Source organism: Onychostoma macrolepis, chromosome 13 (genome assembly GCF_012432095.1).
Source record: "Onychostoma macrolepis isolate SWU-2019 chromosome 13, ASM1243209v1, whole genome shotgun sequence".
NCBI lineage: Eukaryota > Metazoa > Chordata > Actinopteri > Cypriniformes > Cyprinidae > Onychostoma > Onychostoma macrolepis.
Window position 1 is genome coordinate 28,639,676 of NC_081167.1, and position 21,833 is coordinate 28,661,508.

At 36.6% G+C, this 21,833-nt stretch overlaps 1 long non-coding RNA gene across 1 annotated transcript in view; it reads left to right on the plus strand.

The window, feature by feature from the left end:
• Positions 1-4,805: 4,805 nt before the first annotated feature.
• LOC131552739 (uncharacterized) overlaps positions 4,806-21,833 on the plus strand; it is a 35,595-nt gene continuing 18,567 nt past the window's right edge. Inside the window, exon 1 of the long non-coding RNA XR_009274044.1 lies at positions 4,806-5,470. This is a non-coding gene — a long non-coding RNA (uncharacterized LOC131552739). The remainder of the gene's footprint in view (positions 5,471-21,833) is intronic.

The following is a 21,833-nucleotide window of genomic DNA, read 5'->3' on the forward strand; positions in this document are numbered from 1 at the left end:
GACCAAAGAAGGCTGTGAAAATTAATCTGCATTGTTAATCCTTTTGATCTTTTATTTAAAAAATTCACAAAGATCTCACCTTTCATTGGATAATAAGAATTTAAAATGGGGGGAAATATCATTATGAAATGTTTTTCTCTAATGCACATTGGCCACAATTAACGGCTCCCTTTTATTCAATACTTTTTAAAACCTCCATTTGCCAGTTTAACAGCTCTAAATGTTCTCCTATAATGCCTGATGAGGTTAGAGACACCTGACAAGAGATCAGAGACCATTCCTTCATCCAGAATCACTCCAGACCCTTTAGATTCACAGCTCCATGTTGGTGCTTCTTCTCTTCAGTTCACTCATTTTCTACAGGGTTCAGGTCAGAGGACTGGAATGGCCAGCAGAAGCTTGGTTTTGTGCCCAGAGACCCATTTTTGTGTTGTTTTTGAGGTTTGTGTTTGGATTATTGTCCGGTTGGAAGATCAAAACATGACCCATTATTAGATTTCTAACAGAGTCAGTCACTTATTGATTTTTTTATCTGTTGGTATTTGATAGAATCCATGATGTCATGTGTCTAAACAAGATGTCCAGGACCTCCAGCAGAAATATAGGCCCACAACATCAAAACTACAGCAGTATATTTCATTGTACACATGGGGTACTTTTTATCCCTGTGTTCACCAAACCCATCTTGAGTGTTTGCTGCTAAAAAGCTCATTTTTTAGTTTCATCTGACCATAGAAGCCAGTCCCATTTGAAGTTCCAGTCGTGTCTGATAACTGAATATGCTGGAGTTTGTTTTTGGATGAGCGAGGAGGATTTTTCTTGAAACCCTCCCAAACAACATGTGCTGATGTAGGCGCTGTTTGACACTTTTTTTTTTAAGGTTTTCTGACCCCGAGACTCAACTATTTTCTGCAATTCTCCACCTGTGGTCCTTGGAGAGTCTTTAGCCACTCAAACTCTCCTTCTCACCGTGCATTAGGACGATATAGACACACGTCCTCCTCCAGGCAGTTTTGTAACATTTTATGTTGATTGGAAATTCTTAATTATTGCCCTGATGGTGGAGATGGGAATTTTCACTGCTCTAGCTCTTTTCTTACAGCCACTTCACTAATTTGTGAAGCTCAATTATCTTTTGCTGCACATGGCTGGATAATTTCATGTTCATAATCACCCTGGATTGCTCAAAATTGTGAATATGAATGGGAATATACTTCAGAGATATTTTACTCATAAGAATTTCTAGGGGTGCCAATAATTGTGTCCAACGTGTATTTGAGAAAAACATTTATTTCATAATGATATTTCCCCCCATTTTGAGTTCTTATTATCTTATTCTTATCTAAGGTTTTTGTGAATTTTTCAAATAAAAGATCAAAAGGATTAACAATGCAGATTAATTCTCACAGCCTTCTTTGATCATATTTACCAAGGGTGCTGATATTTTTGGCCATGACTGTATATGTTATAATAATTGGTTGGTTATTTTTTATATATTATTAAAAAAACTATATTTTATACAACTTTTAAAAAAAAAATTTTTTTTTTGGAATATTGGTTACTTTACTTATCATAGCCTTATTATTTTCACCTGGTGGATCCTATGTACTCCTATAGAGGGATCCCGAGTCATATCTAGAGCTTAGAGTCTTTAGGGAATTGGGTCAGTAAACAACCACCCAGTGCACACGGGCGTCATGATGACAGGTTTTGCATGGGCATCCACCGTTCACATTTCCATCAGGAAATGTAAAAATCTTGTTTGCATATGTTCTTTTCTTTCACATGGCTCTTCTGTCTTTCCCCTTATTTACTGTGGCTCAGCAAAACAAGTATCACACAAGCATTCCTGTATAAATGAAAACCACCCCATTGCCAGGAACACATCACCACACACCCTCTCACATTCCACACTATTTGAATAGCCACGTTGCTGTTTAAAATAGCTCGGGCTGTACTGTGCTTTGAATACTGCTTTCAGTTACTGTATAACTATTTTACTGAACTAAACCACACTGAAGTGAAAGTTCTGCTGAAACTCTTGCTGTTAAAAGAAAATGTGAAGTGATAGAAACTTCATGTGAAATCAGAAGACTTGCGTAGAAGCCATAAGGATATGAGACCCTTTTTTGGTTCACATTTTTGAAGAGTAATACGACCAGTGATTTCATTTTCTATTACTGGGTTTCTTCAGAAAAATGGAGAAATGGAAACAGAAAGTACAAATGGAGAAAACTGGCTTCTTTTTATACAATATATAGTTTCAAGGGTTACCAAGCTCTAAAAAGGCCTGAAAAAAGCACCATCAAATTGGTCCTCATGACTTGTGCGTTTCCAAGTTTCCAAGTATTCTGAAGTTACGTGATGTTTTGTGTGAAGATTGTTTTTCACTGAAAATCTTCCCCTTCACTGCAGTGCTTAAATATCATTTGTGCTTGCATGCATTTCTGTAAGGTTTGACATCAAACAGCATTAGTTTTCATGTAGTTCGTTTAGAAGTTAGTTGAATTAGTTGAAATTTGTTGAAAATGTACTCATCCTCAGGCCATTCAAGATGTAGATGAGTTTGTTTCTTCACGGAAACGTATCAAACGTATCATGGAAACGTATCAACATTACTTGCTCACTCTCTGCAGTGAATGGGTGCCGTCAGAATGAGTTTCCAAAGAGCTGATAAAATCATCACAATAATCCAGAAGTCATTCACATGATTCCAGTCTAAACTTTCAGTTTGTCCAAAAAGTCATCTTGTCTATGTCAAGAGAGAAATATGCACAGATCAAGCGCTATTTACAAGCGGAAACGGTTCAAAACAGTCCTAAACAAATATGCTGGTGGATTGTGATGTGAGAGATAACAGGGCATGGACTTTTTTTCACTGGAATAAGCGTTATTATGAATTATGGACTTGAATTTTTGCCAAAAGCAAGAGTTTAAAAATGGAGTGGTGTGGATTATTGTGATGTTTTTATCATGTTTGGACTCTCATTCTGACGGCACCCATTCACTGCAGAGGATCCATTGGTGAGCAAGTGATGTAAACTCATCTCTTAAATGGCCGAAATTTTTATTTTTGGCTGAACTATTCCTTTAATAGTTTAGTGAATGTTTGTTCCATAGTCTTCATGCATAATAATGTTAAAATTGTACACTTATGATAGTTTTAGATATTGTCATATCATGCCAACTATCCAACTGTAGTTGACTTGCCACTGCTGGAGCGCATTTTATGACAGGTCCTGTTCATTTATGACATGCTCATTGTTCACTGGGCCCGATGCATCCTTGAATTATTAAAAACGGGCAACTGCAGTCACGTTTGTCCAGGAGTTAACTGGGACTCTCAAACTCGCACATTAATGTAACTTGACAAGTTGGAGTATGTAAAAGCGTGAATGACATTTGAGAGCTGCAACAAAGGGGGAAGTTACTTAAATCTTCATTGTGAACTATCTGTGGCATTATTGGCAACAAAAAGTAATGGTTTCAGACACTCTCCCCGTCTACCAAACCCACACCATCGGTTGAGCCAATGCTGCTGCGTCGACACAAACAAAGATTAAGCACAAAGATTGGAAATCCATTTGGTGGCACAGAAATGACACACTGCAGCTTTAAATTCCCATTTGTTAGTGTGGAGTGCACCACTTGGACTTAAAGCATATTCAGAGTTTCATACCCTCTCTCAGCGTCTCTATAGTACTTCCTGTGTGGTTGGGAGTATTGTAAAGGGTGACTGGGCATCGTTATGCCAGTGACTTGTTCAGGAAACCCATGCTATGTGATTCAGCCCATGCTCTTTGATCAGATAAACTCTTGTGTGTATGCGTGTGGTGAGTGTTTGAATGCTTCATTTCTGCTCAGTTCCCTCTGGAATTTCTTAAATGAGCTCAGTTAGAGTTAAACGTCGTCCCAGAAGGCTGTGCAAGCTTTGGGAGGCCACGTATAAAGTCTAGATGAAGGAAATCTGCCCTGAAATAACCGCTGCTCACATGTCTGGACATTCCTGAACAGTGACGCCTGTGATTACTGAACCTTCAATCATGAGAGCTGTACCGAATCTGGAGAACAACAGACATTTCAAGCTTATTTGAGAAGATTCAGTTTGTATGAGAGGTTCACATGAAGACTTTTTATATTGCGTCCCAGTCTTTGATTGACACTCTGTTCATGTGCATTTCAGGAAGGAAGGCAAACTTTGAAACCAGATGTAGGATGTTTGGAATGTGAAAAATGATGTTGTGAAACCTTGTGGCAGAAGGGCTTTGAGAATGTTTTTGTGCTTCGAAAACAGCTCGACGTTCAACATATTTATGTCTGTGCATGCCACATTTTTGGCAAGCCTTCGCTGACACAGTGAAGCGCACTGTCTGTGTTTGAACGTGATCGGATATCCCCCTGGTCTGGAGCCCCACGTCTATATTTGGCATGATTAGTCATGTCACAATGAAGGGAAGCTTTAGGACTTCCCTTTGTTCTGCTGTGACGTCACAATACATTCAAATGTACAATGTGGGAAAGTCTTCTTTTATGCACTGAGTGCATGTAGTTTTATGTTACAGATGACGTCAAATCGGATGGTTTTAATTTCTCAATGTGACCTTGAATTTGACAAGCATTTAAAACATGCAGGAACAGGTTTTCAGAAAGCATTGCTTTTTAAATTCCCATGCACGCCCAAATTTTTCCCACGCTTTACAATGTTGCAGTGAAAAAACTGGGTCTGGTTTAGTTGCTGGAACTAGATTTTAGGTTAAAACTTGAGGTAAAGTGAATGTTTTTTGATGCCGCACCTGGTCACTATTTGGTTTGTGTCTACTTTTTTTTTTTTGCAGTTTATTTTAAAGCTCCTGTTGTGAAATGAACATCATGAAGGCAAAAAAATTCATATAAAACAATCATCTTATTATAGTTTTAGATGGAATATGTGATCAACCAGTCATGTCAACCACCCACTAGTTGACTTAACCAATGCAGTGTGCATTTCCTTTTATTTTAAAAAGTCTAAAAGTTTTATGCCAGTTCACCAAACCTCACCCATATGATTTTTTTTTTTTTTAATTTCTGGCACACACCACAATGAGCTCATTGTGCCCAATGCATCATGGAGTTATTAAACAGATTGTTTTACCCAGGAAACTGAAGTCACCGTTGTCAAGGCGTTAACTGAGACTCTATTCATTCACAACCTACAGAGAGATTTTGAATCGTTGCGGCAAACTGTGTCGGGTGAAGTGGGCGTCACCAAGAGCGCTCAAGAGAAAGTCTGTGTGTGGACCTGTGACTCTACATGAATGACTCAAGTGAAGAAACACGCTTGAAACCACTATTTCAAAGGAAAAAGAAGAGGAAGAGGGGACATCTTGAACATTCGCAGTGGAACTTGAGTGCGCATCTGCGCAAAGTCTCTCCAAAGTCACTTGGTAACTTGTGCGCACCACTGCAGCTCCATTCTCAAGCAGTTTTGGGGGTAAGTGCACATTAATCTCAATAATGCACTAACTTAAGTATGGAGTATTCACGGGGGGAAATTCTCATGATAAGTATAATTTTTGCTCTTATTTCTTTTGCATTTTAGATTAATCTTTAAACTTTTACGGTTAGATGCACTCAACTCTACTCTAGTATAAAAATGAGTCAGAATTTGAGCGTGCACTAGTGCGTTCCTCCTATCACCAGGGCTTGTAGATCTTCTAAAGCACTGTCAGATCAACACGCTCCGTATTATTATGATTTTTTTATATAGATGCATACTTAGTATGCATTATATTATACTGTCATTTGCAAATAAATGTTGCAGGCTTTCTTACATAATACGCATTGAGTTATTCGGGTCATTTTATTCTCATTGGGCGCTCGATGAAGATAAGAGGAAGCCTGCGGTGCGAGCATGAGATAGTGTTTCTGACTTCCTGTTCCTCTTCAGAAAAGACACTTAATTGGAATAGCTATGCATGGCTCCATATGGCAAGCGTGCATACATGCCGTTTTCGCGTGGAATGATGAGTCTAGCATAATGCAAACGTCTTTGAATTTCACCTGTAACTGAGTCTCTGTGTAAAAAACTATTTCTAATCCAGCTGCGAAGCGTTTGACCCGTTACGCGAGGCCCGGTCTGTGGTTAGTTACTGTGTCGAGTCACGTACTTAGTAGTCGCAGCGAGGGGGGCGTGGCCCGCTGCTGTCAACGAGACGTCGTATAAGCGTTTGTATCTGGGTAGAAAAGAGCGCGCATATTGGCTGTGTGTCAAACCATGTGCTGGCTTCCTAGATAACAAACTAGGGTGCACACTGCCAGTTTCTGTTAGAAGTTTGTAGCTGATTTTTAAAGGACGCGTGTCTTTTGTTGCCTTCATGAATAATTCATGTGTTTCTTTTTCAATCAATAGACACCGACTTGCTGTGTGCTAACACAGGCAGTTTTATAAACACGCCAAAAACGAAGAGACTTGTTTTTACTGACTAGTATTTTTCGTATTCATTCCTTCTATTTATTCAAACGGCGCCGGTGACGCTGAAGAAACGCGACGCAACGTTCAACTGACGCATAACGCGGACGGAACGCGTCCCGAAACGTTTGCCAACGAGCTTGAAATCAACTTTTGACCCTTTTAGTGTGAGATAGCGCCACAATCCCTCACGTTTGAAGATGTTTTTCCTCTTATTCGTGTCATGTTTAACCGTTTTATGGAACTTCCTCTCATTGCCCATTCATGTGGTTTAGTAGCCGCGGCCCTATATACACCAATTTGTGAACACAGAGGTGATTTCCAGTGTTTGACAACATCAAACCTGAGCTAAATCTAGATAATGAGTGAAATTGTACAAGCATCTTAAACCAGCCTTACCTGGTTTATAATGGTCTCTCGGTTGAACCAGCACATGCTGGTATAGCACACAAAAGTAGCCTACTAATGGTATATTATTGTAGTTTTTAGGAGAGGGAGGGAGGGAGGGGATATACCATGGTGTACATCAGAATACGGTACTTATACTATCACTGCATGCATGTGTTTTAAAATGACTGTGCAATGACAATTTACAGTCTGGTTTTACATGTGTTCATGGTAATTTACATAATCTGAAGTGAAAGGAGGACTAGATATTGAACTGAAAGTAAGCACTCTAAGAAGTTTTGTATTTTTAAAGTCACATTTATACCCTGTCATTTTACACTGCCTCCATGCCTACTTTTAGTTGGGCAACTTTGGTTTCCAGTAAAACCTGTTACTGGTGGCCGTAGAGAGGCGGAAGTGGTAGCAATGAAACTTACATTCATAAAAAAGTCTCGCTGTGTCTATTGTTCTGTTTCAGATGGGTTTGAAATGACTGTACGTGATCTGACACCGCTTGACAGTAAGTTCGGTGCTTCAGGGGATCTAGATCACACCTCGTATTTCAAAGTTTGATGCAATTCATTTTTGGCTCTGAGGTTGAGTGTGCGAGAGGGAAACCTCTGAATCGCTGGGCCTGATTTTTGTCTGATTTTGTCAGATTAGAAAAAGGAACCAAAAAAGGTTTGAGGAATGCATGTATTTGTAAAGTTATGCACATCTGATAGATTTGAGATGATTAGAAAACTAAACGTGGCCCGTTTGCTGTTGCTGTGGTGTGAGCGGGATGAGTTTTGAGGGCCTCATTTTTCTCCTAGGCTTCTCTGCCATCTAGTGGACATTTCTCTCAACTAACTTGAACTTCATCCGAGGTAAAAGTCATTTAGCTTTATATTATTCACTGCCAAAGCAGTGTGATTATTTCTAGTATTGCACAAAATAAAAAAAAAACAGTCCAACTATCATGTTTATAAAAACCCAAACATTTCGATCGACTACCATATCTAATCTTATTTTGTGGCATAGAAGTATAGACATTATGTTCAGTTTGAATAAAGACATTTAAACTCTATAATCATGTACAGTGTAATATAAATACACGATTTTAGCTTGTGAAGAAACTATTACAATAAAAAGCAACTATTTAAATAAAATAAGTAGCCTACTTTTAATACTTGTATTTCAACAAAAGTAAATTTATACATAAAAACGGTATGTATATATTTTATGATAATGGTTTATCAGTGAATGATGTAATCAGCAGTGACGCATGCAGACCTGTAGTTTCATATTTATTTTTATTTTGTCCACTAGGTGGCAGAATTTACAACATTTCTGACATATGGCCCTTGGTAATGTAAACTTGCCATACTGATCACTACAGGAAGTATTGTCAATTATAAACTATTATAGATGTTTCTGCACGTCCTGCGGCATTTTGAATGTAGTAGCTAGTCATAGCACTATTTTTTAACTTTTATAGTACCGTGGTATTAATAGAATTACATTTGAGTACTATGTAAACAACAGTGGCCTATATGTAAATGATATGGTATATGGCAATCAATACAGTATTATGGTATATATTAGTGTAATATAATAGGTAGTGCATAGGTACATTGACACTATCAAAGGTATGATAGTACCTTTTTATATTATACTGTATTATATTACATAAATACATAATATAAAAGAACAATAATATATGTATATATATTCTTTATAATTTTATACATATTATGTAAATATACTTTAATATAATACTATACACTCTCAGAAATAAAGGTACAAATGCTGTCACTGGGGCGGTACCTTTTCAAAAGGTACATGTTTGTACCTAAAGGGTCCATTTTGGTACCTTAAAGGTACATATTAGTACTTAAAGTGTACATATTTGAACCTAATAGGTACAAAAGTGTACCTTTTGAAAAGGTACCGCCCCAGTGACAGCTTTTGTACCTTTACTTCTGAGAGTGTGATAGTCCTTTTATATTATATATATATTGTATTCTATTATTACATAAATATGTAAAATAATAATAATAACTGTATATATAATTTATCATTTTACAAATATATATATATATATATAGTAAAAATGCTATTATAAAGTAGTACTGAAACATACTATGATAAGATACTGTGATACCTTTTTGTATTATAATATAAGAATTAATATAATGTATGTAAAAAAAAAAACCTTGCAAGTGTGGTATTCTTTGGAATATTATTTGACCATTTTTTTGGGAGTACATTTTATGATGTATGAATAAAAAAAAGAAAAACAAAAGACATTCAATAGTAGTTGAACACGTTATCATGTGTCAGACACGGTCTAGTAATTAGTTATACAGATCAGCATGAGCAGCAGACCGCTGCTGTTCTCCTTCTCTTCCTAATGCGTTCGTTCACTCCTGCAGTCCTTACAGTGTCATTTTTGCACTAGTAAACCTGCTCTGTCCTGGCCTCCCGCGAACAGCCAGCAAACCGGGGTATCGAAAACGGGTATCAATCATCACGCTGCTCTGGAACCTCTGCAGGATTAAATACAGCGGTCATATGAGCTCACTCAAATGATTATTGATCATCTTTAGAGCTCCTCTGTAGCGGAGAGAGCCTATTGTGTTTGACACGCCGCTCTCAGGGTTTGATGGGATGCTCTAGAGTATCCGTGTCCCTGGAGGAGCGTGTAACAGGAGAGTATTGATCAGAGGTTTTGTGCAGGTTGCAGTGAGAATGAATCCAGAGTTTGTTCTCACAGGGTCGGAGCATGAGAGACGCAGCTGCACGCAGGACAGGGGGGGACGTGTCTTTAATGAGCCCCAGCCGTCTTTACTGACACTTATTGACTGCTCATTTGTTTTCAGTTTGTTATAGACATTCCTGCATGCCCAGTGCTTTGGCATTAGTGCGTAGGAAGCATGCAGTCCCTCACGGGCCAGAGGAACAGTAAAATCCTCTTCAGCCTGTTTTGTGATGCAAATGATGTTCAGTTCCTGTTGATGTAATAGACACTGCTTGTTTTAGTCAGTACAAATGTCACCACAAAATGTTCCAGTTTCATTTTTCAAACATTTAAAACCATTTACCAGGTAAACTGCGAGTGGTAGGAGTTGAAAGCAGATGCATTTTTATAGCATATAAACACCTGAAAGTGTGAAATGGCACTGAAGGGCCTGAAGCACAGGTTAGCGTGTTTTACTAAAGGTGAAAGCAGTTTTTTTAAATGTCAAGATACTTTTCCATATCCCGGTTTTACTGTAGGTGAACAGGCTGAAAATTTAAAGGGATAGTTCACCCGAAAAAGAAGATATTTTGAAGATTGTTGGTAAGCAAACAGTTGACGGTAGCCATTGACTTCCGTAGTATATTTTCCCTACTGTGGAAGTCAATGGCTGCCGTCAACTGTTTGGTTCCCAACATTCTTCAGAATGTCTTCTTTTGTGTTCAACAGAAGAAAGAAATACATACGACGCGAGGGTGAGAAAATGATGACAGAATTTTTTTTCTTTTTATTCCTTGAACAATAACTAAAAAACTATAAGTCCCCCAGCTGATTAATCACAATACATTAAGACAATTGTTTTGTTTTACACGTTGTCTGAAATGGTATGTATAAATATGCACATGAGGCATTATTACATATGCATTACATATGTATTTCCAGAACAGAAAATATGAACATTGGATAAAACATGTTCAAAATTGTTTTAATTTGTTGACAACAAACAAACAAACTATATTTTTGTATAAAATGTTATATAAACCAGGTGGATGATATATAGACAATCCACTCTGTAAAAACCTTCAGAAAATATAAATGGAAATAAAACTGTATTTATGTCTGTATAAAAAAAAAAAAAATTAAAAAAAATTATTTTGAGAAAATGGCCCTTTAAAGATACACTGTAATTAAAATCTACATATGCAAATATATATAGATGACGTGTAATAAGCACTTAAATGTGTATTTTGGAGGCGTTCTTTCCACTAATCTGAATGAAGACATGCTATGAAAGCAAAAAAGCCCAAAATTGACTAAAAGTACGCTTTTTCCTGCAAATTCTTGCCTTAATATGCAGAGAAAACAGTAAGCAAACCACTAGTAGGTTACAAAGTATTTTAATTAATTTAATTTAATTTTATTCTCTCTGAATTTGTGCATAGATTAGCATACAAAAAAGTGTAGTTACTGTGTTTCACCGTTGTGGGGCAGCACTCAAGAAAAACACAATAGGATTTTCCCATTGGTTTGTGGATTAATGCTGAAAAAAAGCTCTGTTACAAACATAAGTTTATGATTCTTTCACATTTAGTTCATCAAGATAATCATCTCAAATAAACACAACTTTTATGAATTCTGAAGCCTAAATACAATCAGCAGAAGTACAAAGCTTAAAGTGACTATGAGTTCGGTGTGATGATGTTTAATATCTGACAACCTCCGTAGTACCATTGAGATACTTGTTTGCATTTTTCAAGACACAGCAAAGCTTAAAACATCACGAGTGGGGTATTACTGATGTATTTTATGTTGTAGAATATATGTTTATCTTGACCTTATTTCAGGTATTTAACCGAAAACTTTAACTTTGAGTCATCGGTGCCACTAACGGTACAGATTTGTTTATTCTCACCCTCACCCTTTAGTCTTACAATGATCTGATTTAAGATGTCTTTCATTGTCTTGACAGAAAGATCATGTTAAATCTAAGATAAAAGTAGCAGCTTGTGACTCAGACCAGATGTCTGCAGGATCCGGACTGATGGATCTCATTCATTTCTATTCTTCCGTCTCCTCCTCCCCCAGTGTGTTTGTTTTCAGACTCTGCTGCCCAGCACAGGAAGTTCAGTAGTTATGGATCTAAAAACATGATGGGAATCGAGCATTAAGTGACTATGACTCGCTTCCTGACTAGCCAAGTCTTTTCCTGTGTGCCGTCATACCATGAGAGTTTCAGATCGTTTAGATTCTCTCTGATCATCTCTGAACACTTATAAAGTAATAGTTTTTTGGCCGCCTTGTCTTTATTGTGACAGAGGAATGGGATCTAAGGACTGAGGCCACATGTTGGAGTGCTGCCTCTGAGATCTTTCGTTTTTAAGGTTTTTTACTCAGTTTTAAGAGAGAAATTCATCTTAACCAAATAGGGCAAATCAACACAGTCTCTTGACAACTTGTGAAAAATTAGAGGTACTTAGTGTAATTAGATGATCATCCGAAAGGGATTTTATTTTTTTTCCCCTATTATTTTTAAGGTTAAGTTTAGTGTTGGATTTTATGATTAGCTTTGCAGCTAACAAAAATATGTTCTAAGAGCATTTTGCTTAACGTTCCCATTAAGTTATGAAAATGTTATGTTCTCTGAACTGCAAAAACGTCAAAGTTTTTAAATATTAAAAAAAAAAATTCATTTTTAGAATTTTGCATACATTATGGGAACGTTACTTCTGAATGTTCTCTGAACATTCTGAAACAAGTAGTAACATTTCAAAAACGTTAGATTAACGTCCATCTAATATGTTTCAGAAATAAAATGTTCCATGAGTGATGTATAAATAAAAATTTTTTGCTATCCTTTTGAGAACATTAGTATCAACATTACCTGAAGAATGTTTGTTCATAACTTTGCCAGAACATTAGCCAAAATTCTGAGAATGTTGCTAATTAGCTGGTAAGGTTGGGTCCTATGTCTTGTTTTTTTTTTTTTGCACACGTTAACTTGCACCATCACATATCACTGGAAAAACGTGTCTGCGGTGACATTTCAGCAAAATGATATTACGTTGCTTCTTGCACATTCCGTGACAATTTCAAAGTGAAATATCCAGTGAGTGGCATTAAAAGCACATTCAGTTTGATCAGAAACAGATAAATATATATCTGGGAATGTTTTGTTATGTTGGTTGTAGCACTTATTGTGGCAGTTTGGGAATGTAATGTTCAGTGAGTGGCGCTAATAGTTTAATGCTGCATTGCGTCTGAAAATGACGTACCACCTACACTAAACCAACCCTAAACCTAACCGATAATGTTTAGAAAAGCAAACATGAGATTAAAACTGGTTTGCTTAAGCAATCATGTCATTTTAGCTTGCTTCTACAAGTCTTTGAGCTCATTTATTGTCACTTGTGTTTCATTGGACTCATTAGCACTTCGTCTCGCAAGTGCAGTGCTGTACCAGGGGTGCTACCGAGCAAATTTACAACACCAGAAACAACATGCATATGGGGCTATACCACACTTGTATAAATTTTCCATTATTAATTATAAGTTGTGTGAAAAGAATAAAAGTGTTGCTGTTTTTCTGCCACTAGCGTTCATTTCAGCTGCAGACCACAGTGAATTATATATATGTGCTTTTTGAGTTTTGCAAAATTGTATGTAGAGGCACATTTTTCCAGTGAGCCTATGTTGGCGATTTTGCCATCTCATACAATTTATTACGAATTCTCAAGAGGATGGGTTGGTTCAAATGTGAACAAGTGGAATGTAACAAATTATCCAACAGGTTTAGTCAGGATGAGGTTAGTTGTACAAGTCTATATGTTACAGCACATTCAAGACAGTCAGGGATATTTACTAATCTGGCAAAACTGAGCAAATCCAGGGAGTAGTTCTTCCTCGAAAGTGCCTTATAAGTGACTTATAAGTTTCTTGGAAAACCCTTTACTCATGGCATAAAGCCAGCCAATCAAATTAGAGCTTGCCAGATCAAGAAAGTGGTTGTTCTTTTTTCTGTTCAGTATAAGACGGTCAGTGAAAGGCCAGTAGGTGGTCTGAGGATGAAATGCTTAATTCACATCTTTGATTGACAGTAACATTATTTATTCTATATGAACAATTCCAAAAGCAGCAATTCATGAGGCGATGTATGCGATGTATGTGTGCTGTTAAAGTTCACCCTAAATGACTCTGGTGCACTTATTATGTGAAACTGAAACAGAGAAGGTCTGCTCATTGAGGGGGTGAAGAAGCCGCATCATAATGAGTCAGTACAGTACTCATTACTGCACAGCAGCTTCAAATGTGCGCGGTCAAATAGCAAAGCTTGATCACTATGACACTAACCTTCTCTCTGTTGTTTTTTTCAGCTTTATACTTTTTTGCTTTGTTTTGTTTTTGTTTGAGGAATGATATACTTCTGAGAATGAGATACTTCTCAGATGAATTTGCCCAGTAAATCCAACATGGTCTGAAAAGCAAGCAGATGAACAGTGTAAGAGAAATAGTCAATTATTTCAGTAAGTATTGTTGCTAAACCTACCTTTGGAAGCACATATAATAGTGAATTACACATATGTCACATATGTCACAAAAAAAACAGGTATCTATGAGGTATCTATCATGTCCGCAGCAAAAATTATATATGTAATTTTAGAAATGTTATATATATACAGTATATATATATATTTGTGTGTGTGTGTGTATATATATATATATATATATATGGTAACACTTTACAATAAGGTTCATTAGTTAACTACATTAGTTAACATGAACTAATAATAAACTGCACTTATACAGCGTTTATTAATCTTTGTTAATGTTAATTTCAACATTTAATAATACATTATTAAAATCTTGTTAACATTAGGTAATGCACTGTGAACTAACATGAACTAACAATGAACATCTGTATTTTTATTAACTAACGTTAGCGAAGATTAGTAAATACAGTAACAAATGTATTGCTCATGGTTAGTTCATGTTAGTTAATACATTAACTAATGTTTAACTAATGAACCTTATTGTAAAGTGTTACCATATATATATGTGTGTGTGTGTGTGTGTGTGTGTGTATAGAATATTAAATAATAAAATATTTATATTAAATATATATTTAGATAATATTTATAAAATGACACACATATTATAAAATATTTATAAAATTATATATATGTGTGTGTGTGTGTATGTATATATATATATATATATATATATATATACAGTGGGGCAAAAAAGTATTTAGTCAGCCACCAATTGTGCAAGTTCTCCCACTTAAAAAGATGAGAGAGGCCTGTAATTTTCATCATAGGTATACCTCAACTATGAGAGACAAAATGAGAAAAAAATCCAGAAAATCACATTGTAGGATTTTTAAAGAATTAATTAGTAAATTCCTCGGTAAAATAAGTATTTGGTCACCTACAAACAAGCAAGATTTCTGGCTCTCACAGACCTGTAACTTCTTCTTTAAGAGGCTCCTCTGTCCTCCACTCGTTACCTGTATTAATGGCATCTGTTTGAACTCGTTATCAGTATAAAAGACACCTGTCCACAACCTCAAACAGTCCAACTCCAAACTCCACCATGGCCAAGACCAAAGAGCTGTCAAAGGACACCAGAAACAAAATTGTAGACCTGCACCAGGCTGGGAAGACTGAATCTGCAATAGGTAAGCAGCTTGGTGTGAAGAAATCAACTGTGGGAGCAATTATTAGAAAATGGAAGACATACAAGACCACTGATAATCTGGGGCTCCACGCAAGATCTCACCCGTGGGGTCAAAATGATCACAAGAACTGTGAGCAAAATCCCAGAACCACACGGGGACCTAGTGAATGACCTGCAGAGAGCTGGGACCAAAGTAACAAAGGCTACCATCAGTAACACACTGCGCCGCCAGGGACTCAAATCCTGCAGTGCCAGGCGTGTCCCCTGCTTAAGCCAGTACATGTCCGGCCCGTCTGAAGTTTGCTAGAGAGCATTTGGATGATCATATGGTCAGATGAAACCAAAATAGAACTTTTTGGTAAAAACTCAACTTGTCGTGTTTGGAGGAGAAAGAATGCTGAGTTGCATCCAAAGAACACCATACCTACTGTGAAGGGACCAGGACGACTGATCTGTGTAAACGAAAGAATGAATGAGGCATGTATCGTGAGATTTTGAGTGAAAACCTCCTTCCATCAGCAAGGGCATTGAAGATGAAACTTTTCTGGGTCTTTCAGCATGACAATGATCCCAAACACACCGCCCGGGCAACGAAGGCCAGTCTCCAGATCTCAACCCCATCGAAAATCTTTGGAGGGAGTTGAAAGTCCGTGTTGCCCAGCGACAGCCCCAAAACATTACTGCTCTAGAGGAGATCTGCATGGAGGAATGGGCCAAAATACCAGCAACAGTGTGTGAAAACCTTGTGAAGACTTACAGAAAACGTTTGACCTCTGTCATTGCCAACAAAGGGTATATAACAAAGTATTGAGATAAAATGTTGTTATTGACCAAATACTTATTTTCCACCATAATTTGCAAATAAATTCTTTAAAAATCCTACAATGTGATTTTCTGGATTTTTTTTCTCATTTTGTCTCTCATAGTTGAGGTATACCTATGATGAAAATTGCAGGCCTCTCTCATCTTTTTAAGTGGGAGAACTTGCACAATTGGTGGCTGACTAAATACTTTTTTGCCCCACTGTATATATATATATATATATATATATATATATGTGTGTGTGTGTGTGTGTGTATTCTCTCTCTCTCTCTCTCTCTCTCTCTCTCTCTATATATATATATATATATATATATTCTTAATATGTGTCTAACTGTGTGTATATATATATCAAGCATAGCGTTAGTTCTGGCAGGTCACATTAGTCAAACTTGCATCAGCTGACTCTCAGCTGATCCACGTCTACCGATAGGAATACAATGCCTATCTCAGCATTATAAGGTACTTCAGTATTATCAGCAGCTTTCGCGTTGCTCAGTAGCTAATGACCCTCCTCCATCCCCAGCTCCTCCTCTCATACAGTCAGGATTCGGCCTTCTGATTCTCTTTTGAATCAGGCTAATTTCTAAAATGTGTACATTCATTTACTGAACATTAATATATGTGTGTGTGTGTGTGTGTGTGTGTGTGTGTGTGTTCTCTCTCTCTATATATATTCTCTGTATGTCTCTATTTTTATTTTTACCAATCCAAAGCCCCAATTATTAAACTTTGCGACAAAAATCTATATGCCACTGTTTTGCTTTTTGTTGTGTGAATGACACTTTAAAAACCTAATGCTTGTTTGAGGTTTGATGTGCTATTACTGTATTTCTCATCAGTGATCAGACTTTCGCCAGGCATTCATTTTTTTTATTATGCTTACATTTAAATGTGGGGATGCAAGTCACATCTAGAGATCTGAATATCTCAGATACTTGAGGGTGGACTCTTGGGTCAGTAAACAACCATCGGGAACACCCTAGTAACCACACAGCACTGCAATCAAAACACAACCTCTTAGCAACCACATAGCAACGCCCTAACTACCACCCACAACACCCTTGCATCTTGCCTGTGAGTCGTGCACATCCAAACACCACCCACCATTTCTTCAGAAAATCTAAAAACCTTCTTGTTTCATGTACTAGTCACTAATCTATCTCTCAGACAGAAACCAAATAGTTTAAAGTGCAGTTTGAAAGTGCCTGTAGCATTTGACTCATCTGAAGGTCAAAATCACAGCCTCATTTATTCACAGTCACACAAACTTATAAAAACCATGACTGCATTTTTTGAAAAATCAGTTTGCATCATGTTCAGAGAGTCTGTGTGTACATTCTCTCTTGCTTTCTATTAAACCATGTACAGTACACTGAAAAAAACGACATTATAAACAGGTTTTAATGCAAAACTATTATTTAACATCACTGAACCAGCATACATTCATTTCAATGAATAATTCCAGGTTACAGTGTACATTTACTTATATAAGATATCAAGCCTTGTTTTCTGAAAAATGTATCAAAATTAAACGTTTAAATAACGTTCTGGCAAGGTTCTCTGAACGTTATCAACAAACATTCTTCCAGTAGCATTAATAGAATGTTTATTCAGAGTTATCTGGTCTTTAATAACATTCTCAAAACATTAGCACAGAAGCATTTTTTATAAATCGTCCATGGAATATTATTCTGAAACATTTTAGTTGTACGTTCGTCTCTTCATATGTTACTACTTACTACTTTCAAATAGTTCAGAGAACATTCAAAAGTAACATTCCCATAATGTTGGCACATCGGAACATTCCCCTTCATTTGAAACATTTGAATATTTGGAACGTTCCGAGAACATAAAGAAATAACGTTTTCAGAACGTTGGCTAAAGAACATATTTTTTTAGCCGTGATCTTCCTTCCCAAGTGAATGTATCTTGATGCAAGAATGTTTAGATGTTTGTAATGGAAAACAAGTCCAAAATACTACATTGCAGTGTACTTAAGATCCAGCTGAACCGGAGATCTTTTCTGGTTGGAGATCACTGAACTGATTCTGCATTCTTGTCATGGGTTGGTTTCTGTCGGTTTACTTTAACGCAATCTCTCTCTCCCACACACGCTCTCTGAAGTTTGTCAGGGGTCAGTGTGTGTCTCCTCCGAGCTCTGGCCCCTCACTGCCCTCCCATGCAGTGCTGTGGGAACTTGACCAGTCATCTGTGCAGTTATGAGAGGCATGTGGTAGAGAGGAAGCGGTGGTTTGTGAGTCAGCGCCTCATGAATCGTTCCATTCCGTTGGCCTTTGGCTCTCTTTAGCTCTTTGAGTCATCTAGATCCCTGTGGTCCTGTGAGATGGGTGTGTGTGAGGGGGAGGAAAGCTTGCGTTCCTCTGTTTCTGGTCCATTTGTTCTTCCGTTGTATTGTTCAGTGCTGTGAGTGCGGCTGTCAAGAGAAGCAGTGAATGGTAAGTCAATATCTAATCAATACTTACAGCATGGCATCAGACTGGACAGCCTTATGAGGCGCAGCTGCGAAGGAATGTTTCTAATTGAGATCTGTTTATACCTTCTATTTGGACTTGTCTTCTGATTTGCTGACTTTAAAAAATAGAGTGATATCGCATCATAGTAGTGTAACCGAAATCAAGACATTTCACTTTGATAGTAGCACAGGGTTGGCACTTTACCAAACCTTAAACACATTTGCAAAGCATTTGTTGTAAAATGTGCCTCAAGGTCTGTGGTGCATTGACACATTACAACACATGACATCAATAGCACTTTGATATTGGCCCTGTGCGTCAGTTTGCTAATTTAAGCCGATGGATCTGTTTGTGCTGTGATTGTGGTGATTCATTACCAAGAGTACAGTCTGAATGGTGCAGACGTACTGGAAGCTTTTCATATTGTTCCACTCAGATGGCAGAAAGCCATCAGACCTTCTGTTTATTTGTCTTGAATAATTCAAAGTTTTGTTTTATGTTCTTGGTGTGCAGATCCTGTAAATGGACTGTGTATTTGAAGCTATAAACAATAGATCTTCTAGTATATGTCATACTTTAAATATAGATTATATTCATCACCTTTTTTCCCCCCTCAAGATTATGCATTAGTAAAACCTTAAAAATATTTTTGTTACTTAAAATAAAATAGATTAAAAAAACCTCAATTTTAAATAAGTTAGTTTTAAAACTAAACTAAAAAAGAATAAATTAAAAAATTAAAAATATATATAGAAATTTAAAAAAAAAACTAATTACAAAAACACAAAAAATATTGAAACTTTCACTAAAATTAAAGTGACATAAGAAAATATTAAAATGAATTCTAATTCAGCATATTACCAAAAACTATAATTATATCAGTGATACTAAAATAACACCAGATGTATATCATCACCACCTTCATCAGCCATGTATGCTGTCATGATAAAAGTGGTGATGTACATCATGAATACACACACACACACACACACACATATATATATATATATATATGTATATATGTATATATATGTATATATATGTATATATATATATATATATATATATATATATATATATATATATATATATATATATATATATATATATATATATATGTATATATGTATATAAAACAACAAATAAAGAGGAAAAAAACGTACAGAATTAGACAGAAAGTTATATCATTCAACAGTCTACTTAATGTGTCAACCGGTGTAAATGAATGATCTTACTAGGTTAACTACGGTCCTACTGTTGCACGTTATATTATTTTCCATGAATTTGTTGTCTCTCTGATAGAAAAGGAAGTCTATGTGACCTTCTTCATTTCCCATGGACCCTCTGGATTTTTCCCAGCATAGTGTGGGAAAAACAGTCCCCTCCTCCAGTCTATCTTTAGCTGCTTCGCTGTAGGCAGGGCTGTGTTGTCCATTCAGAGAAACACTGGCTAAGTCCCAATTCATATCCTAGCTCTACTAAATAGTTCACAAGATTTAAATTAGTGCATTTCTAATCATAGCAAGTAGAAAATAGAAATGCAAAGCCAAAGTGAACCTAAACATAAAGTAATAATACATTTTAAGATAAATAATATGCGTGCTGTGCAAACAAAAACAGTACTCGACAAGTTACTGAAGGAGAGCATGCTAATGCTAACATATAAACACAAATCGTACTCAAGTTCTGGAATAGGAGCAGTGTGGGAGTAAGCAATAAGGTAGGAGAGGTCATGCTGTATTGTAAATAAGTCCCGGCTAAAGGGCGTTGTTAGGCAACCCCTTCAGCTGTGACTTATTCACAATAAAGCATGGCCTCCCATACCTCATTGCTTTTATAAAATGGTTACCACACAATAAAAAATATTACAACCAAAAATGTATGTATTGATATGTTACTTTTTTGAAGCGAGTTCGTTAAATGCTGTCCTTCCACTAAAAAATAGTACCCGACAGCAACAGTAATCGAATGTTCCAGAATGTTCTGAAGTAATATGCCTCATTCTTTAGAGCTCAAATAAAAACAGAGAATATGAATTCTTCTTATCTGCTGTCATTTTGTTTTTTTTTAACACTGTATATCATATTTTCTCAAACACATACATCTGCTTATCTCTCAGCATCAGAAAACTTCAGTTTTCCGTCTTTTAGTTTAAAACGGACCGATTCGCGGCGCAGCGAGAGTTTGTAAGCGTCACTACAGTGTAAACTGATGGACATATTCCTCCTCACTTAGGAAACTGTGGGCTTTCACACAGACACGCACACACATGAACATGTTTCCCATATGAGAAGCGTTTATTAGATGGGGGGGAAGGGTGTGGTCTCAAAATTAAAGATGAATGATGCAACATAACGCCAGCAGGGGTCACTCATACTTCATTAAATAAATAACAAACTGTTGTTTCTGCCGAAATACATAATTTATGACACAGTTTTGAGGCTGTATTATTGATTGATTATGTCGCTAAGGGTGGTTGCTAAGGGTGGTTGCTGGGTGTTGCGCAGTGATACACAGAACCGTTGGGTAAAGCGGTCATAGCTGTGCTTTACTGTGAATGAAACACAGCTGCTGACCAATCAGAATCGAGGACTGGAACTAACCTTTTTATAAAGGTATTTATAAAATTGGCAATGAAAGCCAAAATAAACACATAACCCTAAAAATAAAGTAATAATATATTTTAAGATGAATAATATGCTATATGCTAATGCTAACATTGCAAACTCAATGGTGGAGCATGATGATTTTCATCAAATTGGCAAGGAATGCAAAGCCAAGGTGAACAAATATGAACCAACCAACAAATATGAACAAGTATGAATAAACATAAATTAAAATAAATATTGTGCTACATGCTAATGCTAACATACAAAAACACACAGTTCTCGACAAGTTACAGAAGCATTTTGTGATGGGTTTCATATAATTGGCCAGGAATGCAAAGCCAAAGTAAACAAATGTGACCCTGGACGACAAAACCAGTCTTAAGTGTCAATTTTTAGAAATTTAGATTTATACATCATCTGAAAGCTGAATGAATAAGCTTTTCATTGATGTATGGTTTGTTAGGATCAGACAATATTTGGTCGAAATCTGGAATCTAAGGGTGCAAAAAAATCAAAATATTGAGAAAATCACCTTTAAAGTTGTCCAAATTAAGTTCTTAGCAATGCATATTACTAATCAAACAAATAGGCCTGGTATGAAGATGCATATTTCACACACACATATTCCAATACAGGCATGTTATTTTACAACATACTCAAAATGATCCATTGTAATATGCTAGATGTTGTTTCATTTA